This window comes from Danio rerio, chromosome 15 (assembly GCF_049306965.1).
Source record: "Danio rerio strain Tuebingen ecotype United States chromosome 15, GRCz12tu, whole genome shotgun sequence".
NCBI classification, from domain to species: Eukaryota; Metazoa; Chordata; class Actinopteri; order Cypriniformes; family Danionidae; genus Danio; species Danio rerio.
In genome coordinates, this window is record NC_133190.1 from 32,281,180 (window position 1) to 32,303,237 (window position 22,058).

General features: G+C 34.6%; 1 protein-coding gene and 2 non-coding genes across 8 annotated transcripts in view; all 3 read left to right on the forward strand.

Annotated features, from left to right (window-relative positions):
- zgc:153372 overlaps nucleotides 1-22,058 on the forward strand; it is an 81,378-nt gene that overhangs the window by 48,388 nt on the left and 10,932 nt on the right.
- Nucleotides 18,858-18,941, forward strand: dre-mir-99-1 (microRNA 99-1). Its single transcript, NR_030050.1, has one exon. It is a non-coding gene; the product is annotated as a microRNA 99-1 (primary transcript).
- Nucleotides 19,098-19,204, forward strand: mirlet7c-1 (microRNA let7c-1). The gene has a single exon (NR_029983.1). It is a non-coding gene; the product is annotated as a microRNA let7c-1 (primary transcript).

Sequence of the window (22,058 nt, forward strand, 5' to 3'; positions counted from 1 at the left end):
AATGTGTATGAGCAGACACAAAAGATCACTCGCTCTCTGTCTACTAATTTCTACTGACTCTTGTTGTTGAAGCATTAAGACAGATTTAAACTCATCTAAAATTATATTTTCCATGGTTTTACAACTATCAGTGCAGAAATGAAAGCTGCCACTCTGTTTCGTTGTCTGGTAAAAAAATATTAGAAAGTCTCCTACATTAAATTATGTTTTTAATGACGTTATCTGTGGAAAAAAGTTTTGGCAAGGTGTATTAGGCATGGGCCTGTATAAGGTTCTGACGGTATGATAACCTTGGATAAAATATTGTATCCACTTTTTTTCATTTTTGAACACAGTTTATTTAATTTTGAGTAACATTTAAAATATATTCGAACAGTAAACGTCAGGCTAAATGAATTATTGACTTCTGCTGTCTTCATTTGTTTCAAAAACAGATTATTATAATTTTTTCTTTTTTTTTTTTTTTTTACAATTTAAACCGGCATCTTTGGATATCTTTTCTGACGGAAACACTGTTGTCCTAAAAAAGTAAAACCAAAAAAGTAAATAAAAAATCGTACACATACACACATACCTTCGGTATTGCAGAAAATTTTGGTGGTTTTAAAACCTTGACTTTTAGAGTCAATAAATTGTGAATTATTCATATCAAGATTTATATTTATCAGCCTATTGGTTGTTGGCGTACAAATAAAAAGAGTTATCAGTATCAACCCAAATTTCCATATTGGTGCATTCCTAGGAAATATGTTAAAAAGATGTGATGAAAATTCTAGCCAGCCTGTATTTTCAAAATATTTCAAGTTGTTGTTTTTTTTCTGTGTCCCTGTTTTCATAAATTAATAAGATGTGCTTTTATTTATCTGATCACATCTAGATGACTTCAACCATGTTTAAAGAGGTAGATGGTTGGCAAAAAAAAGTTGATGAACACATTCAATAGGATGTAGATGCTCATGTAGTTGCCTTTTATCAGCCACTAAAGTCGACAGGAGCCTTTAAAGACACTTTAAACATTTAAAAGTTTGGTTTGCAGTCAAAAATAAATGTAAAAAACACATTTTTTTTTACCAGTCATAATTCAAACACAAACTCGCAGTGTTTGATGTAGTTTTGGGACAATAAAAACTAAAAACTTTCTGTGTAATGTTTTAATAAACTCCTTTTACATTCATTGTGAGGTAGAAAAGCTTATTTGACAATACTAGATCAAAAATGCCCATATATACACCTGCACACTCAGACAAATTGACCAGAAGTGGGCAAAGGAGAAAATGTCTTCTTGTAATCCAGTCAATCAAAATTCAAACCTATACCCTGAAATAAACCCAAACAACCCTCATAAATTTACATTTAAAAGATGCCATGTGGTTGCACCAATTCCATGCACTTGGTGTCAGTCCAACCAGTTTCCTAATGTTAAACAGGAAAGAGAGAGAGAGGTGGGGGGGGATCAATCACTTTAGGCACTTGCCCTACCAGTGCAAAGAAAGTGAGAAGACTATGGGGGAAGTTAGGAAGTGCTGCTGGTGTCTTATCCTCTTTACGTCTGTTGTTCTTAACAAAGACCCATCACAATAACCCCTGGGGTGGATGGCACTCCACTGAATAGCCACTTTGGTGGGATTTAACGGGTTAACCCTACACAAAAGGGGTTGAGGCCGTGTAACACAGCAGGGGTAGAACGCTGGAAACACCAGGAATCTACATGCACCACTTCCCTAACATTTGGCCTTAATTTAACTCTGGCGTTTGCATATTTTCCATACATTTCACATTCTTTTTCCCTAATATTTTATAGATGTTGCAACTTTGGCTCAATGTATGATGCAAAGCTCAAGTTATATAAAAAAAAATCCCTAATGCTGAGCTCTCAAGTAGCGTACTTGACCTGGAAAATGATTTAGACAAGGTTTGCTTTTCTGGTGCACTCTGATTAGGGTTCGGCAAATATTTATTATTGTAGTCTTGCTCTTTGTTCTACTGGCTCGGGCTTTGATTGCGAGTTTCTTTGGTTTGGTTCCCATAAAACTGGATCATAACCATTTATTCCCTGTCTCCCAGGAGTGATTTCAGTTTTGGAGTCTGGAGGGAGAGAATGGAGCTGAAGCCTGGGGTTGATTTCATTTCAGACAGTTTGTTGCAATAGAAACGAGTTAGTTAGAAACTCATTTATTCACTGTTGAGCGTCATTAAAGCCTGATGTAAATTATTAAGCAAGTTATTAATTAGTGTATTGTTTATGTGTATTGCTTCTGTCTAATTAACGTAATCAAATCCAATTTTATTTTGCATGTGTCAGTCGTTTGAGCAGAATATTTCGATTCCTGCTTCCCATATAATTCTTGATCTGAGCGCACTGTAATTTCAGAATCGTCTTTGTTTGTAACGAGCATTGATCACATTATATCATATGAAGAAAATGTACTCCCTTCTCAACGTGTTACCGTAATTATGAATATTATAGTAGCACTGAGTGGTATCACACAATCGAATTGTGCAGCAGTGAAATCTGAGTCTCAGTTTCATGCGGCTCCATGTTTTGATTCCACCCCTGAGGAATCGTTCCCCTCGTTTGACCCGGGCTTTCATTATGATGCATTTCTACTCTGTTTCCATTAGCTGTATTGTTGAGGGAAACCACTTTGCATTGCCTTTGCCTGCCACAGAGACTGCGGTGTGCACACATTCTGACATGCTAAGCTATGCAACTGTGAGTTTTTACAAAGTCAGCAAACAATAAATTTGCTCATAAATAAAAACCAGTGTAGATTACAAGATATTTCATGCAGTACAATACAGGACACCCCGTCAACATACAGCTACATTTACAAAGCCTTTGAAACTTCTAAAATTTAAAAGCACAATGTTTAATGTTAAAACATTCTGTTTTCTTTCATATGTTTAATTCTAAGTTGCAACATAATTATATCCATATTTTACAAAATATTTAATACAATTAGCATCTTTCTAGACACCTATTGAAAGTGACTTACAGATGAGCAGTCAGGGTTTCAGTCAAATTCAAGACTTTTTGAGACCATCAAGAATGAATACTGATTCGGATAAGCAAATGAGCAGTCAGGGTTTCTGGAGGTTTCACCAAGTCAAATTCAAGACTTTTTAAGACCTTTTAAAGACCATCAAGAATGAAACTTTAGACTTGTATAGAACTTAGCACTAACTAAGGTTTTTTTCCAGCAATAAAAAAAATTACTTGCCCCATCAATTATAATTAGTTATTTCTTAGCAACATATTTTAATTACTTTTAAAAATTACTTAAAATAATTACTTATTATTTTAAAAGGTCTGCTTGTGTTTTTTTTAACATAACGGAAATTAAAACTGATAAACTAAATATGCACAACAGACTGTATCTTAGTTATAAGTAGAGTTTTGCTAAAAGCTTTTGTTTTAAGACCTACAAGATAATATTTTAATGAATTTAAGACTATTTAAGGACTGAAATTCAGTTTTTGGTATTTAAGCCTTTTTATGACTTTTTAAAACCCCACAGACACACTGGCAGTATGAAAAACCATTAACCATTAACAAACCATTAACAGCAAAGAGAAAGAGTGAGCATTACTATAGATAATGATTGTCAATTAGTTGTTGATACTGTCTTCACCAAATGATGGTTAAAAAAAAAAAAGATTTCCCCCTAAATGTTTTCCATGCTCTATGTCGAGAAATTAAAGGAAAAGTATTTGAAATATGCAATTGATACAGCAGAATTGAATAAAAAAAAGTTAAAATATATATTTTTAAATAGAGTTAATTAACAAGTGCCTTGTTTAATATTTAATCCTTTGTTTTTGCCAACTGATGTTTAAAATAAATAATCAAAATAAAAAAATAGCATCATTTATTAAGAAAAACTTACTTATTATTGACCTATTATTGACTTTACTTATGACTTATTATTGTTTACATTTTTAATTTCTATTCTATGCAATTTAATTCTGATATTATTTTCCAACCACTCTCACAACAGCAGCTGTTGTCGTTCAAGTCAATGCATGGCAGGTTAGATCCTATTTTTCATTTATTTTTTAAATCCCATTCTCATGACCTTCTGAATGGCATTTGAGTTCCACGCTTTACTAATGCCACAAGACATTTTTGTCTCACCCCTTGTGGTGCACTGGTAAATGCTTTCATAGACCTGAGAATTAATGTGCATACTTCAGTATATAGTGTCTGTGTTCATGGTTCAAAATATGAGCCTGAGTTTCCTGAATGCATTTCCAGTTTGCACTGATGTCCTGAACTCAATGAGCTTTCAGCGGTTTTGAAAATGGGGTTCACCATTTTATTTCTGTCCTCATTTTTGCTCGCCAGGGCTGTTACGATGGTGCCACCAGCACATTTGGTAATGTGGTCGTTATTCTTTATTGCCGTCTCACACTAAGGTGCTCTTTAGTGAGAACAGCCTGCGGTAATAAGAGCAGCGCTGCTCAGAATCTGAATGAATGGACATTTTCATCTGCCGTGATCTTGAATGGATCTAGAGGCCAAGGCGTAATGGTGTTCCTGAGTCATTCCACTTTTTAGAAAGCAAGCAGATATAGGCTGTGTTAATGCTCAAAATAAAGGTGGATCTGCAGGTTCAAGTCCTATTTGAATCAGTTCATTTAGCTGACGCATTTATCCACAGTGATGTAGAAATGAGGAACATGAGAAAAGCTATATGTTTTAAAAATTGTGACACTGAAACACAAAACCAATGTTGTTGGGATATTGCACAGATACATTGTATAGGTCCAAATTAACATTTGTTCTTTAAATCCAATAATCCATAAGATTTTAATTTACAATCATGTTCCATAAACTTTGTTTTGCACATTTCCTTCTGTCCATACAGTTGAAGTCTTTAAAAAAAAATCCCAAATGATGTTTAACAGAGCAAGGAAATTTTCACAGTATGTCTGATAATATTTTTTCTATTGGAAAAAGTCTTATTTGTTTTATTTTAGCTAGAATAAAATCAGTTTTTAATTTTTAAAAAAGCATTTTATGGACAATATTATTAGCCCCTTTAAGCTATATTTTCTTTCGATAGTCTACAAAACAAACCATTGTTAAATAACTTGCCTAATTACCCTAACCTAGTTAACCTAATAAACCTAGCCTTTAAATATTACTTTAAGCTTTATAGAAGTATCCTAAAACAATTATAGTCAAATATTATTTACTGTCATTATAGCAAAGAAAAAATGAATAAGTTATTAGAAATGAGTTATTAAAACTATTATGTTTAGAAATGTGTTGAAAAAAATCTCTCTGTTAAACAGAAATTGGAGGACAAATTAAACAGGGGGGCTAATAATTCAGACTTCAACTGTTTATCAGTCAGTATTTGATTAGTAATGTGCACTTAATTTAGAGAACTTTAAAGATGATTTTCCCAATAGTATCTGGATGCAGACTTGGATTTGCAAGCTGAAACTGCATATCTCAGGTCAGACACAATGCATTAAATGGAGCTAGTAACATCACTGACTTTGTTTACATGGACATCATCAAATTATTTGCCCTGATCTGAATAAGACATAAATATGATTAAGGTGTTTACATGAGTTGCTTTATGAATGTTCCTTTTATGATCTCGTTTTTTGTTATAACACATAGTACAATTCAAGTCGTTGTCACCACACTATCCACGTTTACTCTGAAGTTTTATGTAATTTCGGGTGTTTTATTATTTATTTTTCAACTTTAACTGCAGTCCGGCAGTTTCACTTTCATTCAGGAACAATTTATTCATGCCCCTGTGTGACAAACTGAGGTATTGGATGCCTGTATGAAGTAAGGACTGCTGGAAGAATGTTGTTTTAATGGAATTTGATTCCACACTTCTAATGGAGAGAAAAAAAAAAAACTCAGCATTTTGCGACGTGTGTTTGTGGTCCTTCACTGATTTGGTATAGGTGCAGCTTTATAATGTTGGGTCACACAGCCATGTGTGTATAAACTATCCTGTCGAAAAATGCAGCGACAAGTCCTACATGATGGTAATAGTTTGAATAACTTGTTTGCATGTCTGTACTGCACTTTACTAATGCAACTAAAATCGGCACACTCCACATGTTTTAAATCAATTTCTGTTTAGTTTGATTATGACCTTAATCAAATTAAATTAATAAAAAAATTGCCGTTTACATGGTAGACTCTTAATCAGAGTATTGTCTTAATTGTATTAAAATAGTATTATTGGTGTTCATGTAAACATACTCACTGTGAAAGATTGGGTTAGGGGCGGGGTTAGGTGTGTGCATTAAAAGCATTGCATGCAGCTCACCTTGCAACTGCACCAGGTCTGCATCCAGACCTCTCTTGATTTACTCAGTATTTACTTTTTTTAAAACCTTAGATTTCAGGTTTTGCATTTTAGACCAAATATTGTTTTTGCTTAAAGTATACATCAATGGAAGCTTACTGTATAGATTTCATAAAAAAGAGACTCATGACTGATTTTGGATTCCATTGTCACAATCGATTAGAATAGTAGAACAAGAGAAAGCACAGATTAGTTCATTTGAGTGTGCTCATGGAGATCAGTTTTCAGCTGATTCTCAAATATTGAATAGGTTTTCTTAACCAGATCATGCTTAATAAGCCAACAATCCTGGTGGTAATTTCTTTTTTTGTTTTTTTTCATAAAGAAAGCCAGATTTCACACCCTTACAACAAATATTATGGGATATACAGTTGAAATCAGAATTATTAAATCCCTTTAGAATTGTTTTTCTTTTTTTAAATATTCCCCAAATGATGTTTAACAGAGCAAGTTTTGTTTTATTTCAGCTAGAATAAAAAGTTTTTAATTTTTTAAAAAGCCATTTTAAGGTCAAATTATCAGCTCCTTTAAGCTATATATATATTTGATAGTCTACAAAACAAACCATTGTTATACAATAACTTGCCAAAACCTTCAAATGTCACTTTAAGCTGTATAGAAGTGTCTTGAAAAATATCTAGTAAAATATTATTTGCTGTCACCATGGAAAAGATAAAATAACTATTAGCATAACTATTAGCAATGACTTATTAAAACTATTATGTTTAGAAATGTTAAAAAAAAATTCTCAGGGGGGCTAACAATTCAGGGGGTTTAATAATTCTGACTTCCACTGTACACTGGTTTGACCTTTTATTATTATGATGTGTTTTGGTCGATCAAAGTAGTTGACACATTTCTGTTTATATACCTGGTCTCTTAATTTCTCTCTTTTGTACACTTTCTATTACTTTACTGGTTTCTTTGAGGGCAGGGACTATAGGCAGGAGTAACATTTGCTGATCTTTTTATGTAATATTGTAAAATAAGCTGAAAATTTATGAATGTAAAAGGAGATGATAAGGATGCATAAGACCTTTAACATATATTGAATGTTTCCATTGCATAAGAAGAATTCAATTGCAAGTCAAAAAATGATGCTTGCTGTTTGTTCAAACTACTTATATTTAATAAGCTAAAACAGCACCATTTTGATGGGTTTCTTTTGGGACAACGTAATTGTTTTTAATCAATCCACTTAAATTTGCAAAAACTAATAAGTTCACTTAATCCCTTCATGTTCTCCCAACACATATCTGTTGTGTGGAACCCAGCATTTTTTAAAGTTTATGTCAAAACCATTTGACAGCCATGTCAAATTTTATTTCTCAGGCTCTGGCATGTAGGTTCAGTAATTTCACTTTTATTGAAATGAATATGTTCTTTTCATTGCCTTTAAAGTGAATAACTGAATGACTGAACATAAATATAGAAGGCTGGGAAAAGAGTTCATTTAAAAAGATAATTTCAGCTTATAAAAAAAAGCTTAAGAACTGATCACTCACACTAAAGGTTCATTGGGGAAACAAAAATGGTTCTTGTATCTGTTTAGACTGATAATAATAATAATAATAATACATTGTATTTTTATATTATTACTTTAGTGTTGTAAAATACCAGTTATGAACCAAAAAGCTGAGGATCACTGATATTTAAAGAACAATATTATTTTTCATATTAGACAAGCAAACACATATTTGTAAAAGCAACAATAGCAGCTTGGATGTTGGATTAGAAAATTCTTGTTTGTTCAGCTGTGGTTCAGCCTAGTCTGTTTGATATAGTTTGATACTGAGTCATCTGTACTGGATCATGTGACACCGTCTAGCTCCCGGAATAAAGATTGCATATAGTAATCATATGAAATGGAGGGAATTTTTATTCTTGCACGCCAACTGTTGAAACGGAGTTATAAGCTTTAGTCTTGCTCCAGCTTACACGGACAGATGAAATTTCCAGACTTTTGCAACTTGAAATATTTAGAAACAAAGTGTCAGTTTTTTAAATTAAATTTATATCATTTCAAGATGAAGAGCAACACTGCTTTACTCCAGAACTGAAAGACTTTAAGAAGGAGAGAGCGAGAGAGAAGACCTCTATTTTAACACAGATTGCAGTTGGTATCCTGTTAGTTCATTTACATTTTCCCATCCTAATCGTAGTGGGATTCTGCCTCTAATGGATAACATACACACACTTATGGTAAGCAATTAATGCTAAGCATAGTTGATCCGCAGACAAGGCAAGTAATTAACAAAGCGAGTAATTAAACTGAAATGCTGTTTGATTTTTTTGAAGGGAATTCTAATGAATGCTTTCACAAGCTTTTTGCTTGCATTGATCCTCAAATAATGCTTTATTTAGCTACATTGATGCGTATGTTTATTTTCAAGCCTAGATCATTTGAAATTCATAAGCTATTGATGTTTTTCATAATTGCCAGATGTAGTGCTCGCAAGTAGTTTTAATATAGTGAGAAATTATCAATATATACTTCCATCACAATGCCCTCAAAATGACTTTTCTGATTTGTTTCCAATAAAAATGAAGGACTAAGCTTATAGCTAAGTATAACTCTTATAATGATTTCTGTGATATTTTGAACGATCAATGGAAACTAAATGCCTTTATTATTTAGTCAAAAGGGCTTACTGGTCAAATATGATGATTGTATGTACACTACCTGACAAAAGTCTTGTCACCTATCCAAGTTTTAAGAACAACAATTTATTACTTCACTTCTAGTTGATCTTTTGCTATCAGATGTGGCTTGTATGAAAGGCAAGCGTTCTTGAAGGACTCCTAGAGTTCATCAAGATTCTTTGAATTCATCTTCGATGCCTTTTCCTTCATTTTACCACAAAGATACTCAATAATGTTCATTACTGGTGACTAGGCTGGCCAATCCTGGAGCACCTTAGCCTTCTTTGCTTGCAGAAACTTTGAAGTGGAGGCTTAAGTATGAGAAGGAGTGCTATTCTGTGGAAGAATTTGCCCTCTTCTGTGGTTTTTAATGTAATGGGCAGCACAAATGTCTTGAAACCTCTGGCTGTTGATGTTGCCATCCACTCTTCAGATCTCTCGCACACCCCCAAACTGAATGTACCCCAAACCATGAATTTTCCTTTACCAGACCTGGCTGATTTCTGTGAGAATCTTGGGTCCATGTTGATTCCAGTAGGTCATTAGCAGTATTTGTGACGCAGTTCAACAGATGAGTGATTGGAAAAATCTACCTTCTGCCACTTTTCCAAATGATCGACTAGAAGTCAAGTTATTATTTGTTGCACTTTCAATTGGGATCGACAACAAGACTTTGTCATTGTCATTGTTATCACTCATTCAACTTCCTTTGTCAGATTTATATATTTATACAATGATACTCTGATAGAAAAAAACGTGAACAAGTCAAAACTGTTAATCTTTGTGTAATTAACATCTACATTTTCAAACATGACATAACACCTTAAACAAACGATATAAATGCAGAAATCTGTCAGCGATGACCAGAATTTGTAAATTGGAGGTCAAAAGCAACTTTTCCAGACTTTCTACTATTTTGTAGTCGCATATCTGCGGACTGTGAAGCGAGTGTGTGTTTACTGCTGCTTCGTCTAACTCTCCCCAAATAGGACCCCAGTTTTCCCCTCAATCATCCTGCAACCGCCGCCAACATGTCCCGTTAAAATACTGACCGTGTTTAGTCTGGCACTGTGTGAGGAGATTGATTGGCAGCCGGGTCAAGCAAAGTCATTTTCTTGGCGCCTCTCCCAGCAAATCTCTACTTGATTTGAACTAGTGCTATCAGGTCCCTTTCCACCGGGCCTGACAAAAGACCTTTTCCTGCACGCCTCAGGCTCCGATCCCTAGCTCATCCAACCATCCATCAAAGCAATAATTGCTTACAATTGACACAAATGGATGAGTGAGTGAAGGGTAGTGAGACAAGAAACACAGGTGTTGAGCTTACCTTTAAGTATGTTTTGAACTATATCTAAGTGCATTAGTCAAAAATTGTTTGGACCTTTTTGAAACAAGGCACTGGAAACATTCCTTAAAGATTTTGATTCAAATTAATACACAGTTGCTCCAAACTGTGCAAACCTTGTGTTCCAGGACATCCTCTACTGGATTGAGTGTGGAGCAATTTAACTAATATGAACGCATTGACATGTTTAAGAGGTTTGAGATGATTTGAGCTTAATGACATGGGGTGTAATACAGAAAAGGGTGTATCTTTTTCATGCTTATTTCGGTAAAGACCATATTTTTAGGACAAAAGTTAGGTCTTTTGAAATTCATTCTAAAACTAAAATGCCAATAATTGCACTGTCAATCGATGGCATTCCATTAATTGATGATTGAACATGAAGAATAAGGATGTTTATTTCATGATATTACAGTTTGCACAGGACGAAGTGTCAATGGAGCATTGCTTTAGCATTGTTTTAGATCAATTAACTTGATTATACAATTTAAGATGTCCTAAACTAAAGATAGATACAATGTTGTTAGATAAGATAAGAATCTCATCTGTAAGTTGCAGCAGAAATTGAGTTGCAGCAGAAATTGAGACTCAGATCAGGCAACCTTTTTCTAATTGTCTATTGTTTGATTTTGGTAAATCTGTGTAAACTGTATCTTCACTTTCCTGTTCTTAGCTGACAGGAGTGCCATCAATTTGCTCATCTGCTGCTGTAGCTCATCTGTTTTAAGTTTTGATGTGTTGTGCATTTAAAGAGGTTCTTCTGCAGACCTTGGTTGTAAAAAAACTAGCAATTTAAGCTAATGTTGTCAAACTTGTCTGGCATTATCAAGGCATTTAAACATAAAAAAAACTGCCACTCACGATGTAATGTTTCAGATGATTCTCTGAACTTTCAGAGATGGTTGTGTGAGAAAATCCCAGTAGATCAGCAGTTTCTGAAATACTTATATCAGACCATCTCTCACCACCAACCTTCAAAGTTGCTAAATAACCTTTCTTTCTGATTTTGATGCTGGATTTGAACTTCAGCAGATCATCTTGTCCACTTCTACATTTGTAAATGTATGAAGTGGATATGGGCAAATGTGTCCATCTTAAGAAAATGGATCTATAGGTCCGTTATTCAAAGATGTAATTTAGATAATATGCATATTGTGTACTTGTACTTGGAGAGAGTAAAACTTTTGTACATGCTCTGCATTTCAATTGTTTCAGTTGTGATTATGCAAGCCGCTATTCGGGAGAGTGTCTTCTAATAAATAAAAGAAGAGAACCAATGAAATATTGATATTTGATTATACTGTAATCACCACATAACTTATTTTTCTGTGAATGTGTTATTTTTCTATGCATTTTAAACAAATATTCTAAGATATACTCTGTTTTATTTATTTTTTTATTTTGCCAAATAAGTTTGAATTACAATACCTCAAGCAGGTATAGTATTTCCTTTTCACGTATTTTTGATATTTAGAGTTTTGTTGACTATTTGTTTTTGCCTTTATTATAATATAACAGTGAAAGCAAAGTTGGAGAGACACAGGAGATGAGATAGTAAAAGGTTCATAAGTAGGGACTCAAACTTGAGATGCCCGAAGCACAGTGGCACTACATTTCGATGCACTGCCCACTAGGCTATCAGTGCTGGCATCATATTACGAGGTTTAAGTTCTATAAGGCTTATTTTATACACGTTATATTCAGACGTCACTTTTGGCCACAGGGGTGGAAAATTAAAGGATTGATTGTTTGTCTGTTTCCAATTCCTATAAGTGATTTGATAGCAGTTCTATAAACAATTATTTTAAGCATAGTTTCTTTAGGCTTCTCATAAGATAATAAGTAATTTATTCAATCATTGCAAAAGAATCTTGTTCAGATTTTTATTCAACATTTTTATAAATTGTATTAGCTATTTGGAATACAGTGAAGTAAGAGTAAAAGTTTCTAAAAATTACACACTGTGAGAACTTAAAACGTACTTGAAAATGTAGTAGAAACTACCGTTTAAAGTCAGAGGATTGTAATTGCACTGTATACTTTAAGCAGTATGTCAAAGTAAAAGTATGTTGAAGATAGCTTATGTGCTTCCTTTTGCTATCCATGGAGTCTGGGTAAAGATTTGACTATTTATCAAGCAAGAGAGGGATTTGCTCTCTGACATGCAACATCTGGAAAAGTGCACAGTTTGTCAGTGATCTTAGCGCTCCACGAGCCACAACTTCCTCCAGGACAACCACACACAGGTGCATAACCCTGTTAAAACTGCCTATGAATTATTGCAGAGGCACTGCCCATAACCAAACTCCAATTTGTTTTAAATTAGAATTGGTTGCCTTGACATGCTTGGCTAAATTCCAAACTAGTATAGTATGTCATTTAATGTTTTATGGCCTTATATTATAATCCATTTCATTAGTTCATCATCACGTTTTGATCAATTATTTAAAAGCTGGCATTCATATTCAATAAAACAATTTTTTGATGAGACAAGCAAAGACTAACTAGAAACTGACCACTGGGGTTCATCTGTAACCTACAGAACGGAGCTTTCATTAAATAATTGAAAGAACCAGCTTTTTCCTGTTTTCGGTTAAAATATTTCCCCCAAACAGCTGGAGAATAAAATCAAATTATGGCAAGGGCTCTCGATGTGAACCTTTTTAGGTCAGGTCTGGAGAGTTGCACATGAAGTGTGGTGGATCTGTCAGAGTTTTCTCTGTGACTTTAATAAGATTCAGACCAGAGTCTTGTTTTCACTCAGCAAAATGCGGTGCAGTGTGTGAGTCATGAGTCCTGTCATATGTTTGAGTAATTGCTATGAACCGAGTGACTCCTCAACGCATGTAACACTGCCTTGTAGCCAAATGGCACGTGAGGGGCCCCACTCAGCTGCTGCTCGCATTTGCTTGTTTAAGACTAATGGCACCGTTGAGTTCACTTCACGTGTGCACAAACAGCCAGCCTGTAGCCAAAAATATCTGGCTTTTTCAGATAAACTGCCACAGCAATCCCTATCTAGCCTTGCTTTCATTACGTTTGTTAATGCTCGGAATAAAACAAATCGATCAGTCTAGGGTTCCATTCTCGCACCATTATGAAGTACAACAAGGGATGGAATTTATGACACATGGAAATATTCCTCATAAACAAACCAGGATTTGTTATATTTTAGACTAATCTTTATGCTTACAAAGTAATGTAACTGGCGAGGTAGGATAAACTCTTTGGAGGGCACTGATTTATGGATATTTTATGCAGGGGAGAAGTCTGCTTATTGTTATTAGATATGCTTTTATAAGATTATTAAAAGATTCACCAACAATTAAATTCTGAAATCATTCTCATGTAATATGCGATTATGAGGAACACAAAAGAAGCTGTTTAGTATAATGTTCACGCTACTTTTTTTCTTTGCATGTAATAAATGTAAACCGTGACAAAGTGCTGTCAGGATCTAGAAAATGCAAAAAAGGACCATACTAGATCCATTTTATGGTGCTTTTGTCAACTTTTGAGCTCAATAGTTTTATTCTGGGTTCTAGGTCCCTAAAACTGTATGCTCTATTAATACATATATATTTTTTATTTTTGTAATAAAAAGTAATATTGCAAATAAAGTAGGTCAAGAATACACCATTTCAGTCTTTCTACCAGTATAGATTCTGTTGAAAAAAAGTGGTTCAGAAAAATAATTAATGTTAAATAAAGTTTACATCGAAACTTAATGCAACAGCAGGAGCTCGAAGCTCATATCTCACTGGGGTGCGTTTTCAAACAATGACGTAACCTGCGGCTGAACTATCATAGTATGATGCATCATTTGGAAAAAGAACGATGCAGTGACGAGTGTTTTCCAAAACTATAGTTTCTCTGTCGCAGATCCATCATTTGAACCACGTTAGTTATATAGTAAAACATCCATAATGATGCTCTAAATGGGGTGGTAACAACTTCTTTATAGAAGAAGCCCATAATTTATTTGTGCAAATTATCTTGTTTAACACGCACACGCATTAAAAATTAATAATTATTAAAATATGTGTAAACGACACATATAGGGCCTATGTTTTCCTTTACACATATAATTGAGAACATTCCACATTCTTTTCTAAAATACAAAATCACTTACAAAAGCTAACAAGTATTCTAATATTATATATCAATCATATAAATAAAGAAATAATGAGGCTATTTATTAAGAAATACTAATATTATTGATGATGATGGGTAATAATAATAATAATAATAATAAGTAGGATATTGTTTATTTATTTATTTTGTCTTTTTTTTTTTTTTTTTTACAATTTGACACATGCAAACCACTGCATAAATGTTCTAACCAACAGGCCCATGTGATATACAGTACAGATACTTAATAAATAATCTACTATAAATTAAAAGCATTAACGTATGCGATGTTTTTGTTTTTTACAAGCTTTGGAGAAGTAACATGAATTCTGCTTTTAAATAATCGGTTTCCTATTGCTTTCGTCATGAGCCATGGCTGTGTTCAAAATAGCATAAATGTTTTCAAAGCGCACTATGAAGGCAACACAATTGTGAACATGAAGATCACTAAAACTGAACTGTAAAAATAATTGAAAGCAAATTACACCTATAAGTGATAACTTTAATGCTTTTTTAAAAATCATTCCAAGTGTAAATGTTACAATGTTCAAAAGGAATGGGGCAAAACTGGGAATAAAACACAGCCAGGAACTATGTTTCTAACTACAGCTCCAGAGATGTAGTTGCAAGCATACAAATTTGCGACGCAGTTTGCAAATGTTCGTTGGAACGATGGATTTGGAAAATAGCGAATCAACGAACTATGTTTGCAACGACGAAACTGGCGACCTAAATGGCTAACAATGGTTTTTGGAAACGCACCCCTGGATGGCTTATTTTAATGCATGGTGATAAGAAAAAAAGCACAAACCTGTCTAAAAAAATCCTTGTTTTGTCATGCTGCAATTGATTACACCTGGTACGAATAGCTCAATAGGGCTCTATTGTGGCCATTCAAGAGCTTTGAAGTGTACATTTGTGCCAATTAATCGTATTTGCTGCAAAAGTTCCTTAGGATTAAAAAAATGCTTTAGAAGTTTTGATGTGAAGTAATGGAGTTAACTACACTTCACAAATGGAACCACATTGCAAAGTGTTGCCAGTCGGTAAGTTGATTATCTTAAAAAAATTCAGCAGAATATCTTTAGGGGACAATCACAGAAAAGCTCTAGCATGTTCTTCTCACAAAACTTAAAAAAAAAAATTGTCTTTTTTTTTGGAGCGAGCCAACCCCGTCACAATCGAAATATCAGAAATCACCTATACTACTCGAGTAGGTACTACATTTGAATTTGAATTAACTACATGACCGTTAGAAAAGTGCGTTCTATACAGTGTGAATGTGAGTAGTACGAATGGAACTCGTACATCTGCCATGTGTTATGATCAAGTGATCTACCCGTGTCAGTTGCCTTGATTCACTCCCATTCATGAAATCTCTTATGGTGCATTATGGGAAAGCGTAGCGTTCATTGTATGCACTAGGGTTGGGCAATGTTGACATTTTGGCATCGTACGACGTCTAATGTGAAACATCGCAATGGATGCCATCGTCGTCATAGGCGGGGTGGTTGTTAAGTAACAATTAATTCATAACAAACTAATCAATTGTAGTTTAGTTGGAGTACACTGTAGTGCATACATTCTCATTGTTTTCACGGCAAAATCCTCACCGCGTGCATGGATTTAGTAGACATTTATGCAGAATGCATCTTTGCACCTAAAAATGCCAACGCAGCACTCACGAACAGATTAAAACAGTTGTTATGTATGTGAACTTGCTGAAGTAAAAAATCCCGCAATGCTTGCCCTGCCTATGTGCTCTTCTTATTGGCTCACTGCTTTAGAACTGAACGCGAATGATTGGTTAATATTAGCTGTCAATCACTCAGTCAATGCCATCTGCCTTCAGATGACAGGAACTACAACCGCGAAAATGTGAAGTGCTGAAGGTGAGAGAATGAAAACAACACTGACAGATTTACCTACAGTTACTAATAATGGCACATCTTATTAGTGATCATGTGCTGAATGTTAATCCACCATTTACACTTTTCCAAGAGTGGGTAAAAGACTTCCAGTGTTTCAAGTCCGCTATGAAAATGACTAAAAGGGGTTTGCAGGTAACAGCGTTTGCCACCAAATCTACACATTTTAAAAGTGAGAGGTTCTGTATAATCCTTCATTTAACCCTCACGATGCTGTCAGCTGTGCAAGCGGCAGCTATATGTAGCATTTAACACAGCTCATGAAAAGATTGTTATTGCTATTAAGATGACATGCAAATAATAAGTTATTTATCAATATAAATGTGTGGTGGGGTGATATATTGCGATGCCAGCTCAGCATCGTGATGTTTGTCGGCCATCGGCGATGGCATCGTCTATCGGCACAATCCTAGTATGCGCACTACAGATTTTTCGCCAGAAGTAATAGGTCATTTGGGTACTTCTCGGTTTTTTGAATACTATAAATTTGGACATACAACTCGGATAATCGCATACTGTTTTAATGTACTATACATTATGGAAGTATGTGATTTTTGGATGCAGCCTTAGTGTTTGTTTAGCAAAGATAATAGTAAGTTATGGTAAAAATTGAAGAATAACATCAGGATTAGAATGTGGTCAGACTTTACGTGTACAAGTGAACAATTCCTTTACTGTCAAAACGTTAAAATACTAAATATCTACAAAAAGATCAATTGTAGATATAGTCATGTTGATTATTAAAGTTTTTTATGTCTGTTTTATTTTGACATGTCTAGAGTCTTTTTTTGCAGCCTCGTAACTTGATTTCTATTGACCATGCTCCATTTAAATTTTACGGGTAACGTGAACCAGCTTATGGCTAAGGTTAAACTTGGAAGCTGACCACAAATTCAAAGAGCCATGTTTGACCATACATGGCGGTTTCAATGGGGGATGTTTTGGTTGACGTTTTGTTATGAAAGACAGTAAAGAGCTCAGATGGCGGTTGTAAATATCTCTACCACTGTGAGCTCATACAATGTTGGCTCAAAACCTGTCATTCAAGCAAGAGGTCAAAAGGTAATGATACTGATACTGTACTTAGGCTGTCGTTACGTTGCTGTTTGGTGTTTGGGATTAGTATAATGTGGTTTAGTTAGGGTTACTGAAAGACACAGCTTTGCTCCCAGCTTAGAAAAAGAGATCAACTCTTTTCCTCAGAGAACTAAGTTTGACAGCCCAGGGCGTGCCGGTATTTGAATTTTTGGCATCAATTTAAAAAAAGCAAGATTACCTCAATGACTCATAAGTGGGAAAGGCTGTTGAGGTTTTGGAGTAGGCAAGAGATCTGTGTTATCAATCATTAAACTCAAGAAAGATTTTAATGGGGGATTGTTTATGTGACCTGTTGATGAGCTACCTACTTACTCTTTTTTTTTGGTGAAGCCATTTCTGGGAACAAAGCTAAGCTATTGCAACAAACTTCCCAAACATCTTAAGTGCTTTAGAGTTATTTCTGTTTATCAGCAATCTGTTTTATTATTCAATTTTGTGTTAATGCTTGCAATTAATTCAAAATTCTTAACTCGTTAAAATAATAGCGGAAATAATCCAAATAAATTAAGCATGCAAAATAGTCCAATTAACGCAATTTATGCCATGCATATCAGAGCATCTGCAACAGCACAAGCACTTGTTACCAAATTGACAGAAATTTCTATTCTAACCTTAACCCAATTTCACTTCACTATTTGCAACCAGGTCAGTTTATGCCACTACACAACAGTAATGTTTTCCATCCAATTATCTGTTAAGCTAATGCATTCGAAATCAGTCCAAAACAGCACTAATGTATGTAGTAATTGTACATTGTATACAGATTTGTCACTGCGGAGATGTGTGGATGCAAGCTTGTGTACAATATTAATTCTTTTTCCACTGCAACATTTATTTACATTCTATACTGTACATTGTTTCTGTTAAGTAACAAGACTTTTGTCAAAGCAAAGTCAGACCTTACTGTCCTAACTAAATAATTAAAAATCAAGGCATGATTATATTTTACTTTGTTAAAATAAGCATAATATAGGTATTTGCCTTTTATATAAGTACCTTCTTATACCAAATGATCAACTAGAAGTCAAGTTGTTACTTGTTTTTCCTAAAACTTGAATGGGCAACAAAACTTTTGTCAGGTAGTGTAAACAGGAATGCTTGAGTCCAATTGCATCAGTTTAATTTATTCTTGTTCTCAAATGCATATAGAATTTGTATAGGGGGAAAATCATTTTACATTTGGATTAAACGGATAGCTATGCCAATGCACATTTCTCTATCTGCAACAAGCCTAATTAAAAGAAAGAATGCAATGCACATCTTTGTGAAGGTCATACGCTGATGTACCAGAAGATATTATCATCAGTCATTATGTCTCTAGAGCAGGAAAATCCCTGCCTTTTTTTCAAGTCCATGATCAAATGAGCAGCCACTTGTCATTAACCCGTAGATCCGATCTTGTGATAAGTTTGATGGCACAAGCTCGATTCTATGGGTCTCTGTCTCTGTGGTAGATAATCGACCAACATGTAGAGCCAGCCTGCTTTTTTTTTAATTTTATTATTTTTTCCCTTTGCTTGTCAGGCACTGAAGTTGCTCAGACTTGTCCACAGTAATTTTACAATCGATTGACATTTATGTAAACTTCTTCAAAAGGGATTACAGCAACTGAGAGTGTGTGCATCCAGGCTGAGGTAGTAGGTTGTATGGTTTAGAATTTTGCCCTGGGAGTTAACTGTACAACCTTCTAGCTTTCCTTGGAGCTCACAAGCCAGCAGTCAGCATACGGTTATCAAAACTAAACTGAAATGCTACTATTGAAACTCAGTCTGCTTTTGTAAATATCCTAAGGCAAATGAACTAATGTGATGAAATACTTTTTATGAGGAACAAGTATTGGAATCAACTGAGCGTATGTCAGAGAACTTTTATATATATTTTACTTGCATCAAAGGATATAGATTCAAGAATAACCTTATCAGTCAGTCAGCATCCAATCACAGCCGAAACTAATAAAAGAATTCAGAAATATATATGCACACCGACACTATTTGTTGGCACTTATCACCAACACATAATGCCTCGTGACTAAACAAAAGTTAATGTGAGCGTGCAGAAGTGAAAAAGTTTGTGATAAATAAGAAAAAGCACGAGGCTGATTTTGTCTCTTGTATGTAACAAGCGAGTGTCAGAAGTGTAAAGTGGTGTATTTCTGTTTTCATTAACCACCATCTCAGGTCAGGGAGTGATTTTGTATATTCACTCTGCAGAAAAACAACTTGAAAAACACTGAAAATAAGCTCAAGCAAAACTCTTTCTAGTGTGCATGAGGCTTTTAATTAGTACTTGATATACTGTATAAGTATTTTTTACTGTTCATTTCATTCATCAATATTTAGCGTAGTGGTTCCTAAAGTGGGGACCCCCTTGAGGGTCACGGGATAATGACAGGGGGTCGCTTGGTGATTTAAAAGTCTAATCAATTTTATTAAACGATTAGAATTACAATATTTTAACCATAAAAATAGTGTTTTAAATAGTAAAAAAACAACATGGAAATGAAAAGCCATCAGCCTTTAAATTATTTAAAGGTAATATATTGAGAATGATCTCTGATTGGCGGTCTCCAAAATTAAACCAAGACTAAACTTTGCTTTGTCTTTTTAGTTGAGGTTAATATTGAATTGAACCAATTTATAAATGACTATAAAAATTTTATGGTTGTTAGGCTTTTGCACTTTTTTGTGTTGTCAATATGCTTGTGTGTGTATATATGTGTGTGTATATATAGGCCTATTGTTGTACGTTTGCATATTAATAACAACCAAGAAGAATTAGGTGGTCGCGAGTCACTGGTATTGTTGTTTTAGGGGTTGCACACTGAAAAATTTGGGAACCCTTGCTTTAGCAAATGCTTAACTAGAATTAGACTCATGTCTTAAACCCAGGGTGAACACATTCTGTATTTGTCAACCTTTCTTGTCTATCTCAGTCCATTTGTGTTGTAAGACTACAGGGTAGCAATTGACCTTCTCTCATAATTCCATAATTCCCTCCCAACAAGAGGATTTTTTTTACTCATCTGTTCACCCTTTAGCTTTCATGAGATTTAGATTTTTCTCTGAAGATCTAATATGAATTTTGCTTAGCTCTGCCATCCCTGACAGGCAAGTGATAAAGCTTGCTTGTGCTTCATGTCCAGTAAATAACCATAATGTGTACGTGGTGGACTGAGGTGTCATCGATTTGTCTGGAGCTGGTCCTTTCGGTGCTGTCAAAGAGCCTCATGGATCAATGGTGGCTCGCCCTTTGACCCCTAAGAGAAATCAATAGCATTGAACGCAAGGGGCATGGGCAGCATCGATAGAGTTGGCTGTCATTCGACGTGACAGGACATGATAGTTATTAATGTTTGCACACTCCACACTGTCAGCTACTACAGTCAATCCCAGCTCAGAAAAAAATTTTACTAGACAGATTTTATGTGGCCGAAGATATATTTAGCAGAGCTGAAATGTTAGTAGAGTGAAGGATTGTGCACTATTTAAGTAGATGGAGGATGACTTTTAAATGTGAATTGAGGTAGCGAAAAGTAGACCGCATTTGGAATTTGAATATTGGTTTAACAAAGTCTTTAAATACTTGACAGAGACATACAGTTTCATTAGAACTAACTCTGGTGCAATCACTATGTTAGTGCTGTTCATTTGAATGCTCCCAAACCTCTGTGCAAGCAAAAATGCGGAAACAAGATCTCTGAAAATGTTTTACTGAAATACGAATGCAATAAGGACAAGACATCTAAATGACCAAAAAATAGGACATTAAATAAAACCATCTCCTTGCAATAGATCTTTGTGCAGTGGTGGAAAGCGTACTGAAAAATCATACTTAAGTAAAAGTATGATTACTTGCCTTAAAATGTAGTGCAATAGAGTAAGAGCATCTGTTGTAAATATTAATCAAAGTATGTGTAAAAAGTAGACCTTTCAAAAGTACTCAAGAGTAGTGAGTATTATGCTTTAAACAGCTGATGCATTTACATGTAATTTGTGGATGTGTGTAAACGTAACATTCTGTAGTGAATTTAGTTATTGCTCAGCAAGCACACAATGTCATCTGACATTAATGTCTAGCCAGCGTCTAAGACCAATGTTATTTTGATGCCTAATAACGACGTGAAATGATGTTGATTGATTTTAGGTTGAGTTAGAAAGTGACCAAAATCCAACGTCGAGCCAACATCTTAAACCAACGTCATATAAACGTCAAATACTGATATTTATTTGTCAGGTATGGCAACCAATATCCAACGTCTGATAGACGACATAGTGGTAATGTCCACACAACGTCAAGCTGTAACATCATTAGACGTTGGCTGACTTTAGGTTGGATGTTTTCTAATCCCCATAGACAAGAAAGAATAAAGTAGTGACTACAGGTTTAAGGAAAGTAGTGGAGTAAATGTACCAATTTAGCACTGAAAATGTACTTAAGGGAAGTCAAGGTATACATTTTTTAAACTACTTAGTAAAGTACAATTCCTACCAAAAAAAAAAAAAACTTAATTAAAGTAGTTTGAGTACTTGTAGTTGGTTACTTTACACCATTGTCCTTGTGTGACAGTGA